Genomic DNA, 24874 nt, shown 5'->3' with positions numbered 1-24874 from the left:
ACTTGATGTGATTATGTTACCATGTCCTCAAGTCCTTAGTCATAGAAAATGCAACTCTTTCACTTACCATCTTTGTGTCTATCAGGGGGTACTCACGTTCTCCTTTTCACTATGTAAATTTTCAAACATAGCCAGGAGTACAGAGAACACTCCAGTCATCCCTCATATACCCATTACCCAGCTTTAATATGGGTTAATATATGGCCAGTCTCAATTCATCCACTGACCCACATATTTTAGCCAGATATTTTAAAACAAATTCCAAACATCACAGCATTTCAATTGTAAATACTTTGTATGCTACTCTAAGACTATTTTTAAACCATCATTGTACTTTAAAAGTCCATAATTTCTCAGTACCATGAAAATTTCCTGTGTACTTGATTTATTTGAATCAAGATCCTTTGGGGGAGAGGGTATAGCTCAGTGATAGAGTGTGTGCTTAGCATGTACTGAGGTCCTGGGTTCAATCTCCAGTACCTCCAGCAAGTAATCAATAAATAAATACATGCAAACATACCTAATTACCTCCCCCTACCAAAAAAGATCCCTTGATATCCACATACTGCATTAGGTTATGTCTTAAGTTTTATTTATTCTCTTCATATGTACTATCAATTGTCCTACATTCTGCACTTGACTGATTACTTCCTCATGATGTGTATATTAACATTCCTCTGTCCCCTGTTGTATTTCTTATAAACTGACAGGAAGATCTTGGAGGACTTAAGATAGTCAGGCTCAAGTATTTGGACAAGCATACTTCATATTTGGTATTTTGTACTTCCTATTACTTCACACCACTGAGATGCCAGGATATCTGGTTGCCCCATATTTAAAGATGTTAAAATTTATCTATGGATTCAGATGATGTTAGCCCGTCCACATTATAAAATTTCCAATCAAGTTTTCTCCTGATTATAAAATTCATTGTGATTGTTGCCTAGACCCATTATTTCATCCAGAGTTGCAAAATGCAGCTTCAGAATTCTATCACTCTTTCATCTATGTACTTATTAGCTGAATTCTTATAAAGAACTTTCCTTCTCCCAATTCATCGTTGTGTTCCCTTTCAAAATCTTTTTCATTCTTCTAATTTGAAGAATACTTTTCTATCTACAGGAATCAACATAGTTTCTTGTCCTATTTTTGGATGTATAGCCATGATCTACTTGAGTGCCCGGGGAATGTTAAATAATGCCAATAATGAGCTAGAGCATCCCGATGCATAAATTATCCTCAGGCTTACATCCCTTACTTTAGAAGCTTCATTAATTGCTTTAGCAGCATTAACTTTTAAAGGCCACTGGAGTCCCATTAAGTTACAGTTATCTTATGACTCCATCTGAGATGCTTATCCCCAGGGAGTAGTTTGTATGCTAAGAGAACCTGGGGTGACAAAAGAGAGAAAGCATCCCTTTTAGTTGCAAGTTAACTCAAAAAGACAAAGCTCTGCAAGAATAACCATAAAATCCATTTATTTAAAGCCTCATAAAATTTGACTGAAGTACTCTTAATAGGCTCGCTACACTCTTTTTTTAAAATGTGGCCATTTTTTGCAGTGTGATGAAGCACAGTGCTTGTGAGGCCCAGGTGTGCTCCCAATGGATGAGACAGTTAATATCATGAGGAAAATAGCAGACAGCTCTAGAACTTCTGCACCTCAGCTCTGGTGGCTGTCTTGAAAAATGCATATCATTAAACTTAGAACAGTACAGACAGTGAATATTTCAGTAAAATAACTGCTTGAAAGAGATCTGACTTTTGGAGAAAAGAAATGCACATATTTAAGCAACAACAGCAAAGATCTGAAGGCGCAACAGTAAGTAAAATATGTTCAATGTAACAGAATATTCCTTTAGCTCCCATGAAGCTTATACCTCTGGTGGATTCATGATATTTCTTTCGAGTATTTCTATACACATCTTCCTTCTCTAAAAAATATACTCCCTCCAAACTCACAGAATTACTTTAACATCAAACTGTCTCAAAACACAATTCTTTCTCTCTTTTTTCATTCATTAATCAAGACTCTCAAAAGAGTAATTAGGCTTCTGCTTAAAAGAGAGAGACTGAGAGAGAGGAGAAAGAGAGAAAGAATCAGAGCAAGACAAAGAGTCAGAGAAATTGCTTTAAGAAATTAATTATTTTTCTTCTCATCAAAAGGCAAAAAAGAATCATGATGAGGCAAAATGGGAAAGTTGAAGTCTCTGGGCTGGCAGAGTATCACAGAAAGAGAAAGAATTGACTTTGCAGGCACTGGAGAGGTAGTACAGAGAGAAGCTTCAGGTATGTCAGAGATAGGCTCCTCCAGAAATCAGGGACTTGGTTGAAACTTTGTCCACAAAGCAATTAGATCTTAAGATTTTTCTCTTAAGGGCAACCTGGTTCTTACTTTCTTTTACCCGACAATAGATCTATTCTTGGGAAAAACTAAATCCAAAAGGTTCCATGGAATGTTGTGTTCATCCTGGACTGAAAATACACAGCGGTTATCTGCTGCCTTTCAGAGCATCACAATATACACATTACTGGCCCTAAGCAAAAGCAAATGATACTCCTTGATGATGGCATAAATGCAAAGGGGAGTTATACATATTTAATGGTCAATTGGCTAGTTGGCTGTTTCCATATTCTTTTTCTAGAATTTCATTTGTTTTGGTCCTTTGGAAGTAAAATTTGGAACTCTTTCCACCTATCATACTATTTTTAGATAAAGACTCCAAAACCATACTTCCCTGCATTAACCTATTTTCCCCATTATCACTTTGGACCTTCTATTTAAGGATGCCTTTTCTTTTCCAGGGTGGCATAAAGTTTTGAACAGTTGTATTGTGGGATACAAATAGAAACAAATTGTCAAATCTAAATAGTAATAAAATATATTTATTATTAAATAACTATCCACGTGTCAAGATTTCCATTGAGGGCACCCAGGTATACGGGGTTTGTCCTCATGTATTCATCAGTTTTATATTTCAGAAGCCAAAGTGTTTCCCATTAGTATGCATTTAGGACATCCATCTTCAGTTTACGTTATGCAAATACATGTTAAAGAGAGTGAGAGCAGGTTTTACAGAGGTATATAGAACTCTGAAGAAAGAGGTAAATCAAGATATTAAACCAATATTTGCAAAATGTCACAGCTAGTAGAAAATGCTAGGAATTTCAGCTCAAACATGAATTCAGAGAAGACATTTGTCAATGGATTATCTGCAAAGATCAATGATCTGGTTCTCATTATGGGCTTGAGCAAATCACAGGGGGAAAGTTAGCTACGGCATACACCAATGCTATGTATGCTCTGAATGTTTGTGCTCCAACCCCAAAATTCATACATTGAAATCCTAATGCCCAACGTGAATAGTATTAGAGATGGGGCCTTTGGCAGGTGCCTAGGTCATGGGGATGGAACCCTTATAAATGCAATGAATGCCGCAAAGAAAACCCCACAAATCTCCATAGCCCCTTTCGCCATGTGAGGGTACACTGAGAAGCCTACCACCCAGAAGAGAGCCCTCACCGAACTATGCTGGTTCCCCAATCTCAGACTTCCAGCCTCTGTAACTGTGAGAAATGTTTCTGATTTTTATAAGCCATCCAGACTGGGATTTTGTTATGTAACACAAATAGACTAAGACAGCCATTGTAAACTTTAGCATCACCATCTACCTGAAAACTGTCTAATCAAGAAGACAGGACTATGTATTAGAAACAGTAAATTTTCTGTGACAAATTAATGCCTTCAAATGCTTCCCCACTGACTTAGATCCTTCTGATGAGTAGGTTGTTTATTCTGACTCAGTGCAAAAATGGGGTTGACACTGCATAACACAATAATGCTAATTAAAATCATAATTATTACCAGAACATGTGTAAACAATCTTACATGCAGACTGCCTTCTGGGTATAAGTTGTTTTATTTGTCCTTATTTGGTTGTACTTTATTTGTAAGAAAGGAAGAGTTAACTGGAAATAGAGGGATTTCCTGTTTCTTGGCATTTGTTATCAAAATCGAAGTTTTAAAGAGAAATGGTAACTATTATTTTAGAGATCTGTTCTAGTGGAACATGGACAATTTTCAGAAACCATTCCCTTGCGCTGTTTACGTTTATAGTACTCCCTCTCCTCCCACCCCACCAACCTGATCCAGGTAACAGGATCTGGCCTCCACTTTCAGAACGAAGAGTCTCATGCAATGGCTAACTCCAAACTTTACTATTCTGTGATGATTCTGATAACCATTTCTAGAGTGTGTGTTTATGTGAGAGTTTCCTCCATTATGTTATCTTTACCCACTGAAAAAACCTAAACTCCTATCTTTGAATAATTCTAGGTTATTGTCACCTTGTCTTCTTATCTTCTCAGACTGTGAGCAATTCCCCCTCCATCTATCTGGCTACCTTGAATGCATTTGTAGAGGGACAATGTGTTTCCCCTGAGCTTACTTCTTTGTACCTGATGATTGCCTTGCTGGGGGGAGGCAGATGGAAAGGAATCATGCATTCTTCACCCTTTAAAAAGTAAAGCAACTCAGATTTAAGATGTCACACTGTTTTATTAGAAAGTATAAAAAGAAACTGTTTTACGGTGTCATTACAATGACATGGTGCAAGGGCTGGCTCTAAAAAATACCTCTACCTTGGGAGACCAAATAGTTTAAGGCAGAAACTATCAAACAATCTCATGCTAAACTGTTTATCCATCAACAGAGAATAGAATTATTTTCTCTAATAGAGCATCTTGTCTTGTTATGCATTTATTGAATATTAAAATCACCACTGTGGAAATAAATTACTGAGAGGAAAATTCATTTGTCATTTGATAATCCAGTTAAGGACACATGTTCAAGATTGAACAAAGTTTAATCTCAACAGTCAGACAGAGACAAAAACATTATTGGAAGATTTTATCTCTACCCTAAGGGTTTTGCTGTCCCAAAATGCATAAAATTAAGAAAATATGTTTTACTTCTTTTTACTTAATAATTACCCCCTTGTACTGAGTAATCAAAAATCCAAACAGACAAAAACTCTTAGTTCCCAATAATGTTTACCTAAAAAAAGACTTTTTTGGCTTTTTTTTTAACATTGTCTTGATTCACCATATACAACTAGATCCTGAGAAACACCTTTTATACATAGGTCTTTATGTAGTATATTCCATGCACCACAGTGTGGTAAACACATTCTTTCATTGAAATAATACAGCCCTTATTCACACATATAAGCAGCATTCTACATGCAAAAATAGACACGTGAGAGTACATCAACCAAAAACTTTCTGCAAAACAGAAGAAACAATCAACAGAGTGAAAAAGCAACCTAAGGAATGGGAAAAAATATATGCAAGCAATATATCTGATAAGGGGTTAACTTCCTAATATACAAGAAAGTCCTACAACAGAAGAGCAAAAACAGAAAAAAAAAATTTGAAAAGTAGACAAAGGACTTGAATAGACATTTTTCCAAAGAAGACAGAGAAATAGCCAACAAGTCTATGAAAAGATATTCAGCTTTACTATTCATCAGGGAAATGCAAATCAAAACCACAATGAGCTATCACCTCACACCTGGTAGGATGGTTATTATCAAAATTGGAACCCTTGTACACTGTTGATAGGAATGTAAAATGGTGTAGCCACTATGTAAAACAGAATGAAGTGTCCTCAAAAAATTAAAAAGAGAACTACAATATGACCTGGCAATCCCACTTCTGAAAGAATTGAAATCAGGATCTCAAGTATATTTACTCCCATGTTCATGGCAGCATTACTCACAATATCCAAGACTGGGAAACAACTTAAATGTTCAACCATGGATGAATGGATAAAGAAAATGTGGTATGTACATACAATAGAATTGTTCAGCCTTAAAAAAGGAAGTCTGCTGTAAGTGACAACATCGATGAACCTGGAAGACATTACGCTAAGTGAAACAGCCAGTCACAGAGGGACAAATACTGCATGATTCCGCTTATGCAAGGTATCTAAAATAAATCCACAAAAACAGAGAGTAAATGGGTGGTTGCCAGAGGCTGGAGGGAAGAGAAAGTTGCTGTTCACAGGTACAGTTTTAGTTATGCAAAATGAATGCATTTTAGAGATTTGTTGTAGAACATTCTAACTATAGTTAATACTGTATTACACTCTTAAAAATTTGTTAAGAAGGCAGATATCACATCAAGTATTCTTACAATAAAAAATTTTTAAATTTGAACTTAAATTTTGAAGAGCCTTGCTAAGAATGCTAGTTGTATATGTGAATAAGGGCAGTGTTAGTTCAGTGAAAGGATGTATAACCTACACAAGGACAGGAGCTCTGTGTGTTCCCAATTATTTCAACACCACTCAGGACAGTATGTGTACGCACCCAAGATACATCTAAAGAATGAATGAATGAATGATTTTAGGGAAACTTTTTAAAGCTGTGTCTTATTCTTTTCCTCAGTATATGAACTTGTAAGACTATTTGTAAGACTGTATGTTCTAGTAAGTAGTCAGCCTCCATCCATAAGAACCAATGATCACATACTGTTCTTTTCCACAGAATAAACTTGCAAACTCTGCCTTCCCCCGCCCTCCTCCTCTTTTTTCTTCCTCTTCTTTCAGCAGCAGGAAAAATCTTAAAGTTTGTGAAGGGAAACAACCATTTTGTGAGAATGTGATAGTTACATTTACAAATACACTTCATTCCGCATATGAGGTTTTCTCTATAGTCTGTCCCATAACAGCAGGTTGTCTTATGCCAAATATGCGGATCATAATCCTCACAATGGGGACTAGACAAAGGTGTGTAGGAGGCTGTGCAAATCAATCCTTAGTACTAGCAGCACAAAGGAAGGGTGCTTGCTTATTGATTTGACAGAGAGCCAATAACTGTCCTAAGGTAAGTCAGGTCTGTAATCAGAAATTTTACTTTTAGAAATCTTCAATTCAGTCTTCTAAACTTCAAATGGCATTCTACTTCAGCAAACTACTGCACTGAAGTGGGATGTTTTTACATTTCTATAAACAGATGTACCCCAGCTTATAAACCCCATTCAAGGCTGTATCTCTGATTCTGGACTAGACACTTAAGTAGAATTCTTCTAATAATATATGCTTAATTAAACAAATAATATCTTAATTTACAATATGTAAATTAAGATAGGTAAACTAAATTAGTTTTGTTTCTCCAACCCACACCCTCAGTCTCCCCTGCCTCAGAAACCACTGTTATCCCTGTGATGTGTGTCCTACAAGACATTCTGTATCACTTCAGACTGTACACATCATTCTACACTGAAACAGAATTTATTTTCACACTTTAATGCAGTACTTTGTATATTTCCACCTTGCTTTTTTCATATCATAATATATCTTGCAAATCAATCTGCAACAAATGTCATGTTTGTAACTCCTCCTAGTCATAGCAATATGGTTGCTCCTTAGGTTCTTTCTTATGCTGTACTGCTGGACATACAGGTTAATATAAAAAGAAAAATGGCAGTGTCATAAAGCATGCACATTTAAAACTTAATAAATGCTACCAAATTTCCCTCCACAGTGTCTATACCAATTAATAACCCCCCGGGAATCAAAATATCTGATATACACCTTTACCCATACTTGATGTTAGCAATATTTTTTTAATTGTCATTATATATAAAAAGTTGTATTCTATTTAGAGAAATTTTTCAATTAAGTTTTACAATAAAATACATGATTGAAATATATATGTATATATATATACACTATATATGTATTTACTAAACTTTGGTGTTTCGTCTTTTGTGAATTGTCTTTTTCTATCCTTTGTCCATTTTTATTGGGTTGTGTATATTCTTCTTAAATATTTGAAAAGTTTCTTTTTGAAAATTCTATATGTTTCTCTTTTATCCATTAACACGGTAAAAAATGTTTTCCCCCTTGTTGTCACTTTAACTCTGTTGGACTGATTTTTCATATATCATTTATCTCAGTAGAATCAAATTTACCAGTGGCTCTTCTCACAAAGAAACAACCCATCAAATTCTATTTTAAAATCTATCAGATGTTTTTAGTTTTGTTTTGTTTTTTCCGGTCAAGATGGCAGAGTAGTAGGACCACAAGTTCGTCTCTCCTCGCGACCTCAATGAAACCACAACTGACTGCTAAACAGCCATTGAATAAAAGACGGGAACCTAGCAAAAAAGATCGTCAACTGGCAACATAAAAAGGGAATCACAGCAGAATGGTAGCAGGGGTGTGCTCACAAAATAATCGGGTCCCATTCTCCCCGGGTGGGCAATCCACAAGCTGAAGAATAATTAAGTAGCAGAGACCCTCCCACAGAAGTGAGAGTTCTAAGCCCCACATCAGGCTCTTCAGCCTGGGGTTCCAGCTTTGGGAGGAGGAGGAGACCACAGGACATCTGGTTTTGAAGGCCAGTGGGGCTTAACTCCAGGAGCCCTATAGACTGGGGGAAACAGAGACTTCACTCTCTTGGGAAGCACACATAGAATCTTGAGTCCAGTAGTTCCAAAGGTAGAGGCAGTGACTTCATAGGAACTTGGGCCAGACCTACCGGCTGGTTTTGGAAGATCTCCTGGGGACACAGGGGATGGCTGCGGCTCACCCAGGGGGCATAAAAGCTGGTGGCAGACATTCCAGGAGTGTTTATCTACATGAGCTTTTCTGGAGGCTGACATCTTGATTGGTCATTAGCAACAAGACCTAGCCCTACCCAACAGCCTATAGGCTTAAGGGCTGGGAAGTTTCAGGCCAAACAACATACTGGGTGGGAACACAGCCCCACCCATCAGTAGACTTCCTGAGCCACAAATGCCTCTAGACCTGGCCCTACCCACCAGAGGTCCAGGACCAAGCTTCACCCAGCAGTGGGCAGGCACCAGCTCCTCTTGCCAGAAAACCTGCATAAGCCTCTAATCCAGCCCCATCCACCAGGGGCAAATACTAGAAATAAGAAAACAACAATCCCAAAGCCTGTGGAAGGAATCCACAAGCACAGTCCAGACTCTACACTGAGACCGGCTGGACCCTGGCCCTTGGGTGACAAGAGAGGAGTGCACTGCTGGGACGCATAGGACATCTCCCACAGAGGGCCACCTGTCCAAGGTTGAGAAACATAACTAACCCACCTAAAAATGCAAATAGAAAGACAGACAATATGAGGGGGCAGAGGAATATCTCCCAGGCCAAGCACAAGATAAAATCCCAGAAGAAGAAATAAGTCATGAGGAGATAGGCAATTTATTTGAGAAAGAGTTTAATGTAATCATGGCAAAGATATTCAGAGAACTCAAGAGGGATATAGATGCACAGAGTGAAGTTTTTAGCAAAGAGAAAACATAAAGAACACCCAGAGTTGAAGAATAAAATCACTGAAATGAATAACACACTAGAAGTAACCAAGAATAGACTAAAGAGGCAGAAGAATGGATCAATGAGCTAGAAGACTCAATGAGCTTTAGAAGACAGATTAGTGGAAATCACTACTGCTGAACAGAAAAATGAATGAAAAGAAATGAGGACAGTTTAAGAGAACTCTGAGACAACATGAAATGCACTAATATTCGCATTATAGTGGTCCCAGAAAAAGAAAAGAGAGAAAAAGGGCCTGAGAAAATTTCTGGAGAGATAATAACCGAAAACTTCCCCAACTTGGGGAAGGAAACAGTCACCCAAAGTCCAGGAAGTGCACAGTTCCACACAGGATCAACCCAAAGAGAAACATACCATGGCACATAGTAATCAAATTGACAAAAATTAAGGATAAGGAGAAAATATTAAAACTAGCAAGAGAAAAGCAACAAATAACATACAAGGGAACTCCAATAAGGTTATTGGCTGATTTTTCAGCACAAACTTTACAGGCCAGAAGGGAGTGGCATGATATATTTAAAGTGATGAAAGAGAAAAACTTAACAACCAAGAATATTCTTCCAGCAAGGCTCTCATTCACATTTGATGGAGAAATCAAAAGTTTCACAAATAAACAAAAGCTAAAAGATTTCAGCGCCACCAAACCAGCTTTACAACAAATGTTAAAGGAACTTCTCTAGTCATCAAACCATAAGAAAAGAGAACAAAAAGAAGAAAGACAAAAAAAAAAAAAACCTACAAAGGATTGCTTTGGCAGTTCGGGGTTTTTTTATGGTTCCATATAAATTTTGGAATTGTTTGTTCTACTTCTATGAAAAATGTCCTGAGTATTTTGACAGGGGTTGCATTGGATCTGTAGATTGCTTTGGGTGGTGTGGCCAGTTTGATACTGTTGATTCTTCCAATCCAAGAGCACAAGATATCTTTCCATTTCTTTGTATTATCTTCATCAATGTTTTACAGTTTTCAGAGTATAGGTAACCTCCTTGGTTAAGGTTTTTTCTAGGTATTTTATTGTTTCTGATGCAATAGAAATGTTTATGCCAATTGTAAAATTCTGGTTTTTGAAGTGGAAAAAAGAAAATGAATGAAGGGCAGCAAATGGCAAAATATTCTTCTTCCTTATGGGTGAGTTGTATTCCATTATATATATGTGCTGCATCTTCTTTATCCATTCATCTATTGATGTGCACTTAGGATGCTTCCATATCTTGGCTTTATAAAGAATATTGCTGTTAATAGTGGGGTGTATGAATCTTTTTAAATTAATTCTTATTTTGTGGTTGGCTTTATTCCTTCAATAACTATGTAAGTTTAAAAAGCTAAAGCTCTAAACATTCTTAGAAACAATGAACAGTACATATATGTAGATTAAAAAAATATGTGCAGTATATTTTGTTTCTGTATTTACATGCAATATATTGTATATATATATATATATATATATATGCAGTCAAATTGTAACAATTCTACCTAATAAAAGTGAAAAATAAAAAAAGTTTAATTTTAAAAAATAAATAAAAATAAAAATCTATTAGATGTTTTATTGGGACCACAATGAAATCATACATTAATTTATAAGACATAATCTATTTTAAAAATACTGAGTCTTCCATTCAGGCAAAATGGCATATATTTACATTACCTGGCATGTTTTTATGTCTTTCAGCAACATTTTAAAATTGTGACTTTGTACAATACTTAAAAATGCAATATATGAATATAGCTATGGGCAGAAGGGTTATTTTTTTTTTCTTCAAGAGGCTATGATTCTCATTTTTAGTAAAAATAGACATTAACAGCACACATAGAGAAAGAGCTTGGTCATTAGCTTCACAATTTTGCCCCCAAATGACCAATAGGTGCATTCTTTTCTGTTCTTTCATAAAGTCCAAAAAGATAGCTAAAGGAAAACTTTACTCTCTGTTTCCTACTATTTGAAAGATGTTATAGTAGTAGTACTGCCAATATATAGAAATATGCCTATATTAAACATTATTTCAAATATGAAGCAGTGATGATAATCTTCTTGTTAAAAAGGTCACTGCATGAGAATTTTTTTTTTATAAATTCAAAATGACAAAACTGCTGTTATAAAAACCCTCTAGGTACATTTTATGCATGTAAATTTTCCCTTTATGGTATGTCTCCTTAAACAGTATAAATCTTAAAAAACAGAAGCAGTTGTCTCAGACAAAATTACATTTTACATATTGCAATGAATAAAATATTTGAATTATAATTATCCTACAAAATATCAATTTGCATCATAGTAGGGAACTATATCCCAAATTAAAATATTCTCGTGTACTTCTGTTTTGAAATATCATGTAAACATCCAATCAGCAAAATATGATTTTAAGTTACTGATGTGCTATTGTATTAAATTGAAGATATTGGTTTAATTAAAAAAGAAAAAGAAAAGAAAAGTAGATACAGTATTTTGACTATAACTTTCTAAGTTCACAACACTCTAGAAAATTCAAGGTATCTTATTTTCCTTATGAACAACATCAAAAGCAATAATAAATTCAGCCTTTAAAAAGGTGGTGAGAGGACTGCACATCACTAGCCTTGAAAAAGATCAAAAAGATCAAAATTCAAAATTTCAAGTACAGTTTCTACTGAATACTGCCACTTTTAATACCATCCTAAAGTCAAAAAATCATTAAGTCAAATCACTATAAGTCAGGGACCATCTGATATAATAACCTATTTTTTACTCATTAGATTTACACAGAGTTTAAAAGGCAGTAACACTGATAGCTAATGAGGATAAGTCATCCTCAGCCTTTGTTCATTTGAATATGAATTGCTATAAATTGGGGAAATGTGTATTAAAATTTAAAATACGCCTATTCTTAAACAAGCAATACTACTTTGGGGATTCTGTCTTATTGTGATTTTTAAAAAGCATGTATACAAAATGAATGTATAAAGGTATCTTTTACACATTGTTCATCACAGTAAAAAACTAGAAATAAAAATAGATTTTTTAAAAAGAGTCTTAAGGTTTATTGTGATTAGATTGCCTTGGGTTGTATTTTCATTTCTTTATCAAGATATCATTTATCTTGAGATCAGCTTTTCAAGAAACAGATGAGCTGGGGGTCAGTACAGACACCTAGAGGAAAAGTCTGAGTACCATTAGAAAGAGAGACACAGTTGTATACACAAGCGACAAATATACACAATGGCACCAACTGGCTCTTTCAAAACAGTAAAAGCAGAGGGAAAGCACTACTTACACTACAGCTGAGACCTGAGAATCTGTCAGGATCTTTTCAGTGGTGACTTAAGAAATTCTTTTTCTCCTGGAGCCTGGTAAATGTCCACAGAATGATGGAAGAGTAGAAAGGAAACTCAACTTTATTAAATAACTCCTATGTACTGACGTATTTAACATAGATTTTTAAACTTAATATTTGAAAAACTCTATGCAGATATTATTTTACCCTCTCCAATCAAATTGTTACAGATTGAGAACCTTAAGTTTGAAGAGTTGGCCTAAGGTCACATAGGTTGCTATGGGCAGAACTGAGATTTAGAAGTCATTATGCAGGTTAAGGGAAAAGGAGATTTTTTTTTTAACTCTACTTTCTGTGAGTCCAGGTCATTAGCACTGCTCCTGGACATCAGGCACTGGCTATGCCTTCAGCTGTGTACAGCTTTCCTGGAAGAAAAAACTCACCTAAGAATACCACTGGCACTGTGGAATTTATAACATGTCTAGCAGGGAGATGAAAGAGAGAATATTTACAAAAAATAATTCAAAACCCCCTGGGTAATTCTCCAGATCTCCTTCTCAGCCAAGCATCCGCAGTGGAGTCTGAGCTTCATTTCATCAGCTCCACCTGGCTTCCTCCAGGCTTTCCTCACTGAAAACCGTATTTCTCTACCATCGTTCATGCAGAATGCCATCCCTCTGCCTTGGAGACCTGGGTTTGGGAGGATCTCAGCCCTAGAAGCTCAGCCGTGGAAGCTCAGCCTCTGCCTCCAAGGATGCTAGCTGAAGCCACTCTGAACAGAGGAACAGCTCTCCTACAACAACTCTCATTCTATCTGGCCAAAAAATAAGTGTCTCCATAAGGTATTTTCATGCTATGTTCTTTAAAGAGAAATTTTACAAGAAACATTGTGACCTTAAAAGAGAGAGGTGGCAACACTTGAATGTGAAGAAGGAGGCGTATAGCAATTATTGAAAACCAGTCAGTTCTCCTAGACCATAACAAAGTCATAAAAATAAAACAAAACATCTCAAAACCCCATGTGAGACAGAAAAGTTAAACCTGCCACAAAGGGGCTTTTTAAATTGGTTCTTTATTTCACCTAGGATAAGCTTCACTGTTAAAGTATTTCAGTCAGTATTTCAGCTTTTTCCCACTAGATTACTTCAAGTATCTTTTATAGAAAAATTATTAAATGCAAGACAATCCAATGTCTGAATGGAACAACTAATCCCATGGAAGTTATAGTTCACCTTCATGCTAACTCAAGCTCACCACAGATAATGCCAGAACGGATGCTGAGGGTTGAAAGTGCTCAATAAATATTAGCTATTACTACTATTATCACTAGTAGTAGTATTCTTATTGTCCTTTCATTCAGATTTCAGATTTAATACTTGAGTAGAACTTGACATGCAAGAATATAGACTAATAATATGCAAGTACTATAATCACTCCTACAAGTAAAAAGTAACACGGTTCTGGGAATTTTAGAGGCACTTCATAATTACATGATAAATAAATGTTTACAGATATATGTTCTCCTATGCTTAGAAAAATGAGTATACATTTTGTCTCAAATTATGAATTAATTTTAAATTAATAGGAATTAAGCGTGATATGTGCTATATACTTACTTCCTTTTTTTTCTTTTTTTCATTTGAAGTATAGTCAGTTTACAATGTCATGTCAATTTCTGGTGTACAGCATGATGTTTCAATCATATATATACATATATATATTCCTTTTCATATTCTTTTTCATTATAGGTTACTACAAGGTTCAAGATTTTCAGATACTAACTACTATATACAAAATAGATAAACAAGAAGTTTATACTGTGTAGCACAGGAAACTACAGCTATTTCTGAACTCCCCTATTCTCTTATTCATTCTATCACTTATCCACACTCTGTCTCAATACAAGTTCTTTTGGGGAACTTGTTTTTCGGTGTATTACAGAAAATACATAGAACTGTTTTCAGTATCGGGGACATCCTCTGTTTCCCAAGGGATAAGTCCTCTGAGAACGTTTTTTGAAACTCCCATCTGATTTAGATGTTCTTCTTTGTTGTTCTCATGGTAATTTATGGATACAATAGTGTTGGTGTTCCAAACTCTGGATTGTGACTAATTAGTAGGTTATGAAATCAATTTAGTGGATTATAACCAGAATATAATTTTTAATAGAAATAAAACAAAATACTGTAAAAAAATGTCAGAGAAAATCACATGCTGTAAGAGGGAGTGTGAGTTGTGTGAAATTTTTGTTCCAACTGCATATGCCCATATATGTATTTACGCATTTATGGTTGGAGCCATAAGGTAAAATACATGTCTTAAAATATGTCATGGTCAAAAAAACCTTTTAAACACTGATATATATAATAAATTTTATTTTTCCCTCCTGGTGAGACTTCTCGAAAAAGCAAGCCTCTGGTTCTCATAACCAACAATGAATGACATGCACCTTCCATTGACTACTGACTCTACATATACCATGATATATGTTTTAATGTACAACACAAGTAATTAGCACATAACTGAAAACTGGCCATACTACTTCCGAACTCCATTTTTCTCCAAAGGAGGAGAAACACTGCTATGTATCAGTCAAGTTTAAGGAATTTTTATTACAATACGGATCTTTCATCATTCCAGCAAAAAAGGAGATCACTACTCAGGGTAAACAGAAGCCAAACAGAGATGGCCTCTCATGGTATTCTTTCTTCAATTGTGGGAGGAAAATAATTTAAAATTTCTCTTGAGTATTTGAGAAACAAAGGCGGCAATGTGCCTGGAGAACAGAATAATGGCAAGAGTGAAAAGAAAGAAAAGGTGTAGATAAGAGCCAGATCATCTTAAATTAGGAATGTGAAGCACTTAAATGGTTTTAAGCAGGAGAGTAATATAATGTAAAATGTCTTTAGAAAATTCTGGCTGCTAGTTGGAAACTAAGTTGCAGGAAAGCAAGACTGGAGAGTATTTAAAGACTGGTATGGAATGAAGTTTGGTGCAGCCACTGTGGAAAACAGGATGGAGATTCCTCAGAAGACTAGGAACAGACTTACCATATGACCCAGTAATCCCACTCCTGGGCATATATCCAGAAGGAACCCTACTTCAAAAAGATACCTGCACCCCAATGTTCATAGCAGCACTATTTACAATAGCCAAGACATGGAAACAGCCTAAATGTCCATCAACAGATGACTGGATAAAAAAGATGTGGTATATTTATACAACGGAATACTATTCAGCCATAAAAAACAACAACATAACGCCATTTGCAGCAACATGGATGTCCCTGGAGAATGTCATTCTAAATGAAGTAAACTAGAAAGAGAAAGAAAAATACCACATGAGATCACTCATATGAGGAATCTAAAAAAAAAAATGAACATAAATACAAAACAGAAACAGACTCATAGACATAGAATACAAACTTGTGGTTGCCAAGGGGCCGAGGGGTGGGAAGGGATAGACTGGGATTTCAAAATTTGTAGATACTGACAGGCATAAGCAGAATAGATAGACAAGATTATACTGTATAGCACAGGGAAATATATAAAAGATCTTGTAGCTCACAGCGAAAAAAAAATGTGACAATGAATATATCTATGATCACGCATAACTGAAAAATTGTGCTCTACACTAGAATTTGACACAACATTGTAAAATGACTATAACTCAATAGAATAAAATTTTAAAAAATTTAAAAAGACTGGTATAGCAGTCCAGGTGACTGACAATGGTAGCTTAGACTAGAGTTATTATACAGAAGATGGTAAAAGTTGTATCATAAATATATTTTGAAGATTGTGATGTCTGAGCTTATTGTTGAAAAATTAAGGATGATTCATAAGTATCTGTACCAAGCAGCAGGCGAATGCGGATGCTATTTGCTGAGATAGGGAAGACGCAGTGACTGAGAATGTTAATTTGGAGCAGGGGCATGCAATAGTTCATTGTGAGCCATATGAAATACGGCATATCTATTTAAGACTCACTGACCTACATACGGGATTGGATAAGATAATCTGTGTACATAAAGAGAGTAGTAGATGGAGAGGAACCCCAAGGACAAAGACTATAGTTCCTCCAATATTCAGACTGGATAAGTAAGAGTAGATGAAGAAGCAGCAGGAGCAGAGGTAGAAAGAAAACTACTAGGTGAGTGTGATGTTACAAAAGTCATTCAAAATAGGGTTGCAAGAGGGAAGGTGAAATCAGCTACATAGGACCTTGAACAGATTCATTATAATGAGAACTCACAACTGATTGCACGTTTTGTTAAGACTTAAGTTACTAATGACCTTAAAAAGACGATTTCATTGTATTTGTGGGGGTAGAAAGTTTGATAAGAGTGAGCTAATCAATATATAATCAAAATCCATTGGATCCAATTTTCAATTTAAGTTTCTCTTTTCAACAGTTCTGTCTGTAAGGATTAATATCTCATTACTGTCAGTCTTCCTTAGAGATCTTCCATAAGTAAAACCAAAAAAAGTTTATTTTTATTAGAATAAAACCTAATATTTGAATTACCATATTGAATCCATTGGACCCTTTTATAAGTCCAAGGTATATGGAGGGATCTTAGTGACCTTATATTTCCTATAATCTAGGAACATTTTGCTATTTCATAATCCTAGAATTTATTTCTTCACTATTCATCAATTATTCCCACGAATGCTAAGAAAAATAATAAAATAGAAAGGTGAAAGAATATTAAACCTACCTAAAAGGATAATGACAGTGAAATAAATCATCATTCTTCAATTTTCTCATTCTGTTACCCAAAGTATTACATCATCTTTCAAAAAGCGATTTTTAAAAGACTGGAAAAAACATCTCCATAGACTGTCATTATTTTTCATTGAACATAGCTGAGAATTCAGATTTTTTCCCTGCCCATAATGGCAAAGAAGATATACAAGACATTTCAAATTGTTAGGAAAATGAGAAGATGATACAAAGAGAGCACTCCAGATTCTAATGGTGATGATAAAATTGATCATATAAGTGAAATATTACCTATGAGTATGAGTATCTATTCAGATGATGATATCTTACAGATGATTTTCTCAAACTCCACAATCAATGTGTGAACTATATACTTCTAAGGACAAAAGGAAATACAGAATCCTCCTCCTATTAGTCATTTAATAGGAAGAACACCATCATACGATTTTTTTTGTGTATGACAAAAATTCAGACCATCCCTTTTTGCTAAAAGAGCATATGATGACAATCTTTAGTCATTAATGAGGGCCATGTATCAAAAACTACTTGCTATAGAGAGGTTTGCTATGTTTAGTGCTTAGTACAATTCTGAATAGTCATCTTCACTATCCATTTATTCTTCTTTCTTAAAGTTATTTGTAAGAAATAACTAATAAATTTTTAAGTAGGTGACACTCCATTAGACTTCAGTGATAAATGACAATGACTATTTTCCCTGGTATACTAAGAGTCAAGAAAAATGTGAGATGAGGAAATGAAGACTGTATGTGTATATTTTAAGCAATATTTTTAGGAATATTACTGTGAGGAGAAGCAGAGAAATGGGCAGTAGCTGGAGAGAGATGTGTGTTTAAGTGACATTAAAGTAGATGCTATTACTCAGCAAATAATCCTGGATAGTGCTAGAACCTAGCATTGGGGAACAGCCTGTACCTTGACCCAACAAGGCCTCTTGACTGTCTTAATACCAAGGTAGGCTGAATGGTCGTGGGGTGATGGCCTTCAATCCTAGTTTCTGAGGCTCAAGAGGCACACCTTTCGGAATCTTATAGCCCCCCAAGCTTATGAAAGTTGTCTGGGAAATTATCTTTATTTACATCAATATCCTATGATTGCTCTTGCCCCTAGAACAGGCCAAAATCAAGCATATTCTATGGTACAGTTAGTAAGGGTAGAAACTATTCTAAACACCACTGTGTCTTCCTCATACATTTTTGAGACAAAGTATTACATATCAAAATCATATACTAATATTTTACATGACTTTCACCAAGGATACCTAGTCCAGGTAAGCATGTACAAAGCCAGAAGCAAGTCACCACATCCCCCTACAGAGCTGGGAAAGAACATTACTCTTTTAAGAAGTTATGTTGCTAGCATCAGAAGAAAGAAAATTTATCTCCACAATTGAGAAAGGACCCCATCTTTGAGGAGCTCTAGATAATGTGTGGTGCAGATGCACACTGCACGTTAGGGAGGCAAGAGTCCCAGACAAACACAGAGAGAAAATTTAATGTTCAATTTTTTTCAATTTATGTTCAATGATGAAAAAATCATCATTCCCATGGATTTATAAGTAGGGAGAAGAGGTAGTGCTAGACTGATTGCATCTCCCTTCTCTAAGAATTATGAAGCAATCCACATTAAGGAAGTTATTAAAGGTCACATAGCTAATCAGTGGTTGAGAAGATTTGAAAGTAAATCTGATTGCATAGTTCAAATACTTAACTACTGTACCATGACTCAGGAAAGCAACTGCTTATCTTACAGTAATCTAGTCAACTGCGCTCAAGGTCTTTTTCATACTTCTATTGTAGCACTCATCATATTGTTTTATGATTTATTTGTTTATTGTCTGTTTTTGAACTAGATCTCTGTGTCCTTTGTGTCAAGCAATGTGCCTGTCAAACAAAATGTATTTATCCAGTATTTGGTGAATGAAGTCAGGGAAGGAAGGCAGTGTAAAGAGAGAAGAAAGAAGCAGGAATAAAGAGAAGGGAGGAAGGTGAAGATGGATAAAGCATACAAATAAATATATGGTCCTGATTCTGCCATAGACTGGCTTGCAACTGGGAAAATGATAGATAGATAGATAGATAGATAGATAGATAGATAGACAGACAGATAAACAGATGATAGAAAGATATAAAATCCCCACATGTCCCAGTTTCAGCATGTATAAACAGGATGTTTTGTACCAAGTCAAAGTTTCTCAAATTCTATTTTTCTGTGAAAACTTTCTTTAAATAACACCAGATCCAGACTGTAAACAAATGAACCGTTTAAATGCTATTGTGGTTGATAAGGTATGAGGAAAATGTAGTCATTTGCCTCTGCCATCAGCCCACCAGAGTGACTTTATAGAGCCACACATTTCCTAGAATTCCAATAAGAGCATTGGAAAAACTTTGAAGAAGGGGGTTTCCATCTGTAAAGATCGGTCAACTTCCCAAACATGAGTTTGGCAAACCCCAGAGTTGCAGGGGCAGGAGGTGATTCACTGGGAAACTACTGACTTCTCCAACCCCAACACCATCAACCATATTGAAGAATGAATTATTTTAAAGGGCAACAAAAAGAAGTATTACTTTACGACACCAAAAACAGTTTTATTAATGTAAAAGCCATCAGCTTCATTACAGTAATCCATAAATTAATACCCCTACTTCTTATCAGGCATACATATGAGGTATTTATAAGATACAGTTTACACAATTGTTGGTGTGGCAAGAATAAGAACAAAGAAAAATGCCTTTAAAAGTTCATAAGCCATGTGGTTACATTTTTTAGGGCATATAAACCATGCAATACTTGATTATTATTGTTACTGGGGTTTTTTTTTTTTTTCACCTCTTGTCTATTTCCATATTCCTATATGTATTCTATGTACAGGTAATTTTATGAGTAAATAAAATTTATCATTTTGTACTTTTTTAAAAATCAGAAAATTAAGAGCAATTTTCATTATCTTTCCTTTTTTTCTATTATCAGTTTTTTACTCTATTAAGAGTTTTGAGGATTACTTTCTATTACAGCATCAAATCAAACTAATTACTCAGAGACAGTTTAAAGTTAAAGGTAAAGATAAACTGAATAGTTCCAAAGATAAAAAGCACACCCACATTCTCTTGAGAAGCCTCTGTTGATCAAATTTGGACTGGCTCTTAGCAATAACAAAACAACATCTTAAATAGCAACAGACAAAAATACATAAGAGAGCAGGTCATTCATGGAAGGGTCTTCCTTTGAGACCACTCACAATTTATTTCCAAAGCTTTAGGCAATAATAAACCTCTCTTTCTCTCCACATTTGCAGTAGCATTAACTCCAAGTCTCCAGTACAATAGGATTTTGTTATAACTATAGATTTTTTTCATTAAAAAGCTGTGATTCCACTTCGCAGCAGAACACACACTTGTATATGTAAGCTCAGTTCTCAATTCTGTCTTAAAATATAGCAGGTTCACAGGTCTTTTCCTGGATTCATTAGCTGTATGGTGTCAAAAATTTGCTCTGTTCACTTTCTTAAAATTTAGGTAAAAAGCAAATAGTAGCACCTTGAAATTTACAAATTTAGTATTCACAATAAACCTCTTACTTAAGGGTGAAACACAGGACCATGACTGGCAGTGATTTGCAATTTTGTTGAGGTGTACACCCTTCAAGCACAAAGGAATGGGTCATTCTCCATACATCATTGGACCCATAACGTGTTATAAGAAGAGATTAAAATCTTCTTGCTTCATCTGAAAAAATGACCACATGGGGAGAGAGATAACCAAAATAAACATTTCGAAACAGTGAAGTAAAGATTACATAGAGGCAATGCACAAATCTCAATTACACATATGATTCAGGCTAGAACCAGCAACTTGTAAAGTTAGTTTCATATTTGTGAAGTCCTAAAGATCCTGTTCTGTGTTCCTCATAAACATGAAATTTTTATTCCAAATATGCTTTTTTTAAAATCTATGATCATAGATGTGAAATTGTAATGATTTATCTTAAATACTTTTCACCAAAAAAAAAAGACTTCTTGAGCTTCCACCATCGATAGAATCAAATTATTCATTGTATTATGGCTCTACCTACAGAATAATGAAAAATGTTATGCCTTATCAAGCCTTATGTAGGTTCTTTTATTTTTAATAATGGTTATTGCTATATCAAGTACATACTGAGTTTGTTTTTCAGTTTGCATTTTATTGCAAAAGGAAATGTGTGTGTGTGTGTGTGTACCTGGAGCCTCAATTAACAGTTATGTTAGTTCATGTGGTAAGTGCAGCACTAGCAGGATAACCCAAGTGCTGTTCACGCAGCCCTGAGGAGTGCGCGCCTAACTGCCAAGATCAGCAGGAAGAGAAGGGGAGCTTCTACGCAAGAAATTACATTCAAGACATGCTTGGAACCAAGAGGCATGAAAATAGAGACTCACCAAAGGGAAGAACTTTTCAGGCAGAGCTTAGAACGTCAAGTATGGAGGTGTAAAAATATGTGATCTATAGCAAGACATACTTTGTTGTGGAAAAAAAAATGTACATAGACTTTAGACACACAGAGACCTGGTTCAAATCCTGACTCTCTAATTCTTATATTGTGACTACTTTCTAAATTGTAACTATATACAAGTCAATAACTACTTTTTTAGTGGAATCTTTTTGTCTTTTGTGTGACATCTTATTTGTAGCATGAGGGAAGAAGACAGGTGAAAGTAGATTCAAAATCTTTTGCAGCTTTACAAAATGCCTGTCCACTAATCCCAAGCAAATATGATCTTTATTTTTTAAATCTACTGATAAAGGGACCTTTTATAATGAACTTATTTAATAAGTTTGAAGTAATATAAAGATATCAGCTCTGATAAATCTCTCCCCACTTTACACAGGAATCCGGGAATTTTCCTTGCCTGACACTATCAGTACTAATTTCCTCCCTTAGATTACTTTGGAAAGCTATGAAAAAAAGTGTGAAAATTATAATAAATACATTTCATTTTAGCTTTAATTTATCATCCCTATTTCAGTGATCAGATATATACTGCAAACACAGGGTGATATGTGCCTGTAGGCTTGACGAAGGGAAATGCTGAAAAAAAAGTTTGTCTTTAATTTTAAAAAATCAAAACTGAGCCTCAGCTACTTTGCTAATTTTTTTTAATTTTATTGCTTTTGCTTCACCAAAAGAAATGTAATTACAAAATGTTGATTAAAACATTAATGTTAATCTAATCATTAAAAAACAATGCATATCTCACAGCTAGCACAGTGATCTAAACCATCTTTAAATTATTCTGCCCTTACATTATTTTCTGAGGTATTTACATTACAAGCGTCTCAGTGAATCCTTATGATACCATCTACTCCTTAGCTAAAGACAAGTATTTCAGGCTTGAATCCATTTCCAATTAAGGAAACCGAGTCAGTGAGCAAAACTGAGGATAGTTTTGTGTCATGAGTATTTAGAATCCTTTAATGAACAGTTGTTTACAGAAGTTACAGATCTCAATGTGGGATGGAGGTTGCTCTGAGGTCATTTTCCAGGGGTGCAGGAGAGTTTGATTTCTATATACTAACTATACATGTCTACCACCCAACTTTATATCAAGGAGCCAGAATCTGCACTGTCCTTTGCTTACCATGCACCTAATGACATGGGTGTGGTACTCTGTCTACAACTTGGTGAACAAGCACTGCTGAGAGAGGATGCAATGTGCTGGCCTCTTGCTATCTAACTCCCAATTGACCTTTTTCTGCACAATTTCCCACAGTGCACTCTCCACCCTCCTCTCTGTGATCAGTAATTTCTTTCAACCCTGAAATGCTTGCAGAATGTTTCCTTTACCTGTTTTTTCTTACTGAGTCCCTACGACTCCTCTGCAACACTCTCTACTGGGAGCTGGTTTTTGTCATGTGCTCTGCATACCTCAGAGTCCAGGGGATTCAGGTGTCCTCCTGGCTGCCTGGGCTTTTTCCACTCCATGCTCCCCTTCCCTCAGGTCCCTGGAATTCATCTTTCTGGCTACAGCATCCTCTGTATTCCCACCAGCCTCTCTTCTCACTGCAATTCCTTGCTAATCTCCTGGACATTCTTCATTAATTAAAGAAGAAGGTCCTGACTCCAGGCAGGGTCTTCATTCCCCCAACTTCTTGCCAATATTCTCAATGACTATAACATCCACATTGATGGGCTAACATCTTACAGTTTTGGTTCTTTGATTTCTTTCCCCAAATCTCCATCTCCCACATTACCTCCCTGCAACTTGTCCTCACCAGACTTTACGCCACTTCTAAAAAGTGGATTTTAAGTATACTCTTTCCGATCACACCAGTTCCTGGTTCAAGTATGCCCCCACCACCAGCACATCCACAGTCACCTGAGACCTCCAATCCATTGATGTGGCATTCCCACTGCCATTAGTCCCACCCTGATTAACTCTGTTCCTTTCCAGTCTCTTTCCCTGGTCTGTCACTTTAATCACTCCTTTAAAATGCCCTTGACTTTGTGCCCTTCACTCTTTCACTCTCCTTGAGAATAACTGCAGGTTATTTGCTGAACCTTAATATCATTCTATACAGAACCTCCACCAACAACCCAGCTGATTGCATTCAGTTTATAGTTACAATTGCAAGTCTCAAACTGGCATAATACTACTCACCAATCCTGCTATTTTCTAGTAAGCCTACTTTCCCATTCCTAAGAGAAATATTTCATACATTTTCTTATCTGTCAAAACCCTTTCACTTTTCCTCCTCACAAATGATTTTTCTTGCTTTATATTCCATTGAGAAAATAAAAGTAAACATATATTAATACATTTAATTTTTCTATCAACAAATCTACATACCTACCCTTGAATCCATTTCCTTCTTCTCTCCTGACACAAGGCAGTAAGTGCCCCATATCCCCGCAGAATACTTAATAGCTTTCCCTACTTAATGCCTAAATTCCACCTCCTGGACCCATCTTAAACCTTCAGTCATGTGGTTATTCCCCTCTCTCTCTTTAAACTGGATTAGTTATTTCAGCAAACAAACTCACTTAAGTTTCTAGTATATAAAAATAAATAAAACCAAATTAAAATATCATAATATAAAATTATATATGTATATATACCTACTCATACTCCTATAGCTTATGTCTCATTCCTTTGTTCCTCTTTATAATTAGACATCTCAATAGAGTACCTCTAGAAATTCTCCAACTCCTAACCTCCAAACCACCCCCATTCAAACTTGAATCCCTACTTTTCAATAGACACTACTCTTGTTAGGCAACTCAGTGACCTAACCGCCAAACCCAGGCTACCAAGCAACAAATGTTACTGGAAACCTTCTTATAACTTAATTGCCAAGTTATTCATTCATAGTGATCTTCCAAAGAATAAGGAATGAACAAAAGCACAGATTCGTAAGTTACTCTGCAACAGAATTAAGACAGAGAGTGGCTCAGAGTCAAAGAAGTGAGGAGGAAGTAAGTAGAAAATGGAATTCAATACAAAGCCAGGAACATAGTAGCCAGGAAGACACAAAGGGAAAGA

The sequence above is a fragment of the Camelus ferus genome, chromosome 9 (assembly GCF_009834535.1).
Source record: "Camelus ferus isolate YT-003-E chromosome 9, BCGSAC_Cfer_1.0, whole genome shotgun sequence".
NCBI classification, from domain to species: domain Eukaryota; kingdom Metazoa; phylum Chordata; class Mammalia; order Artiodactyla; family Camelidae; genus Camelus; species Camelus ferus.
This window is presented reverse-complemented; position numbering follows the sequence as displayed.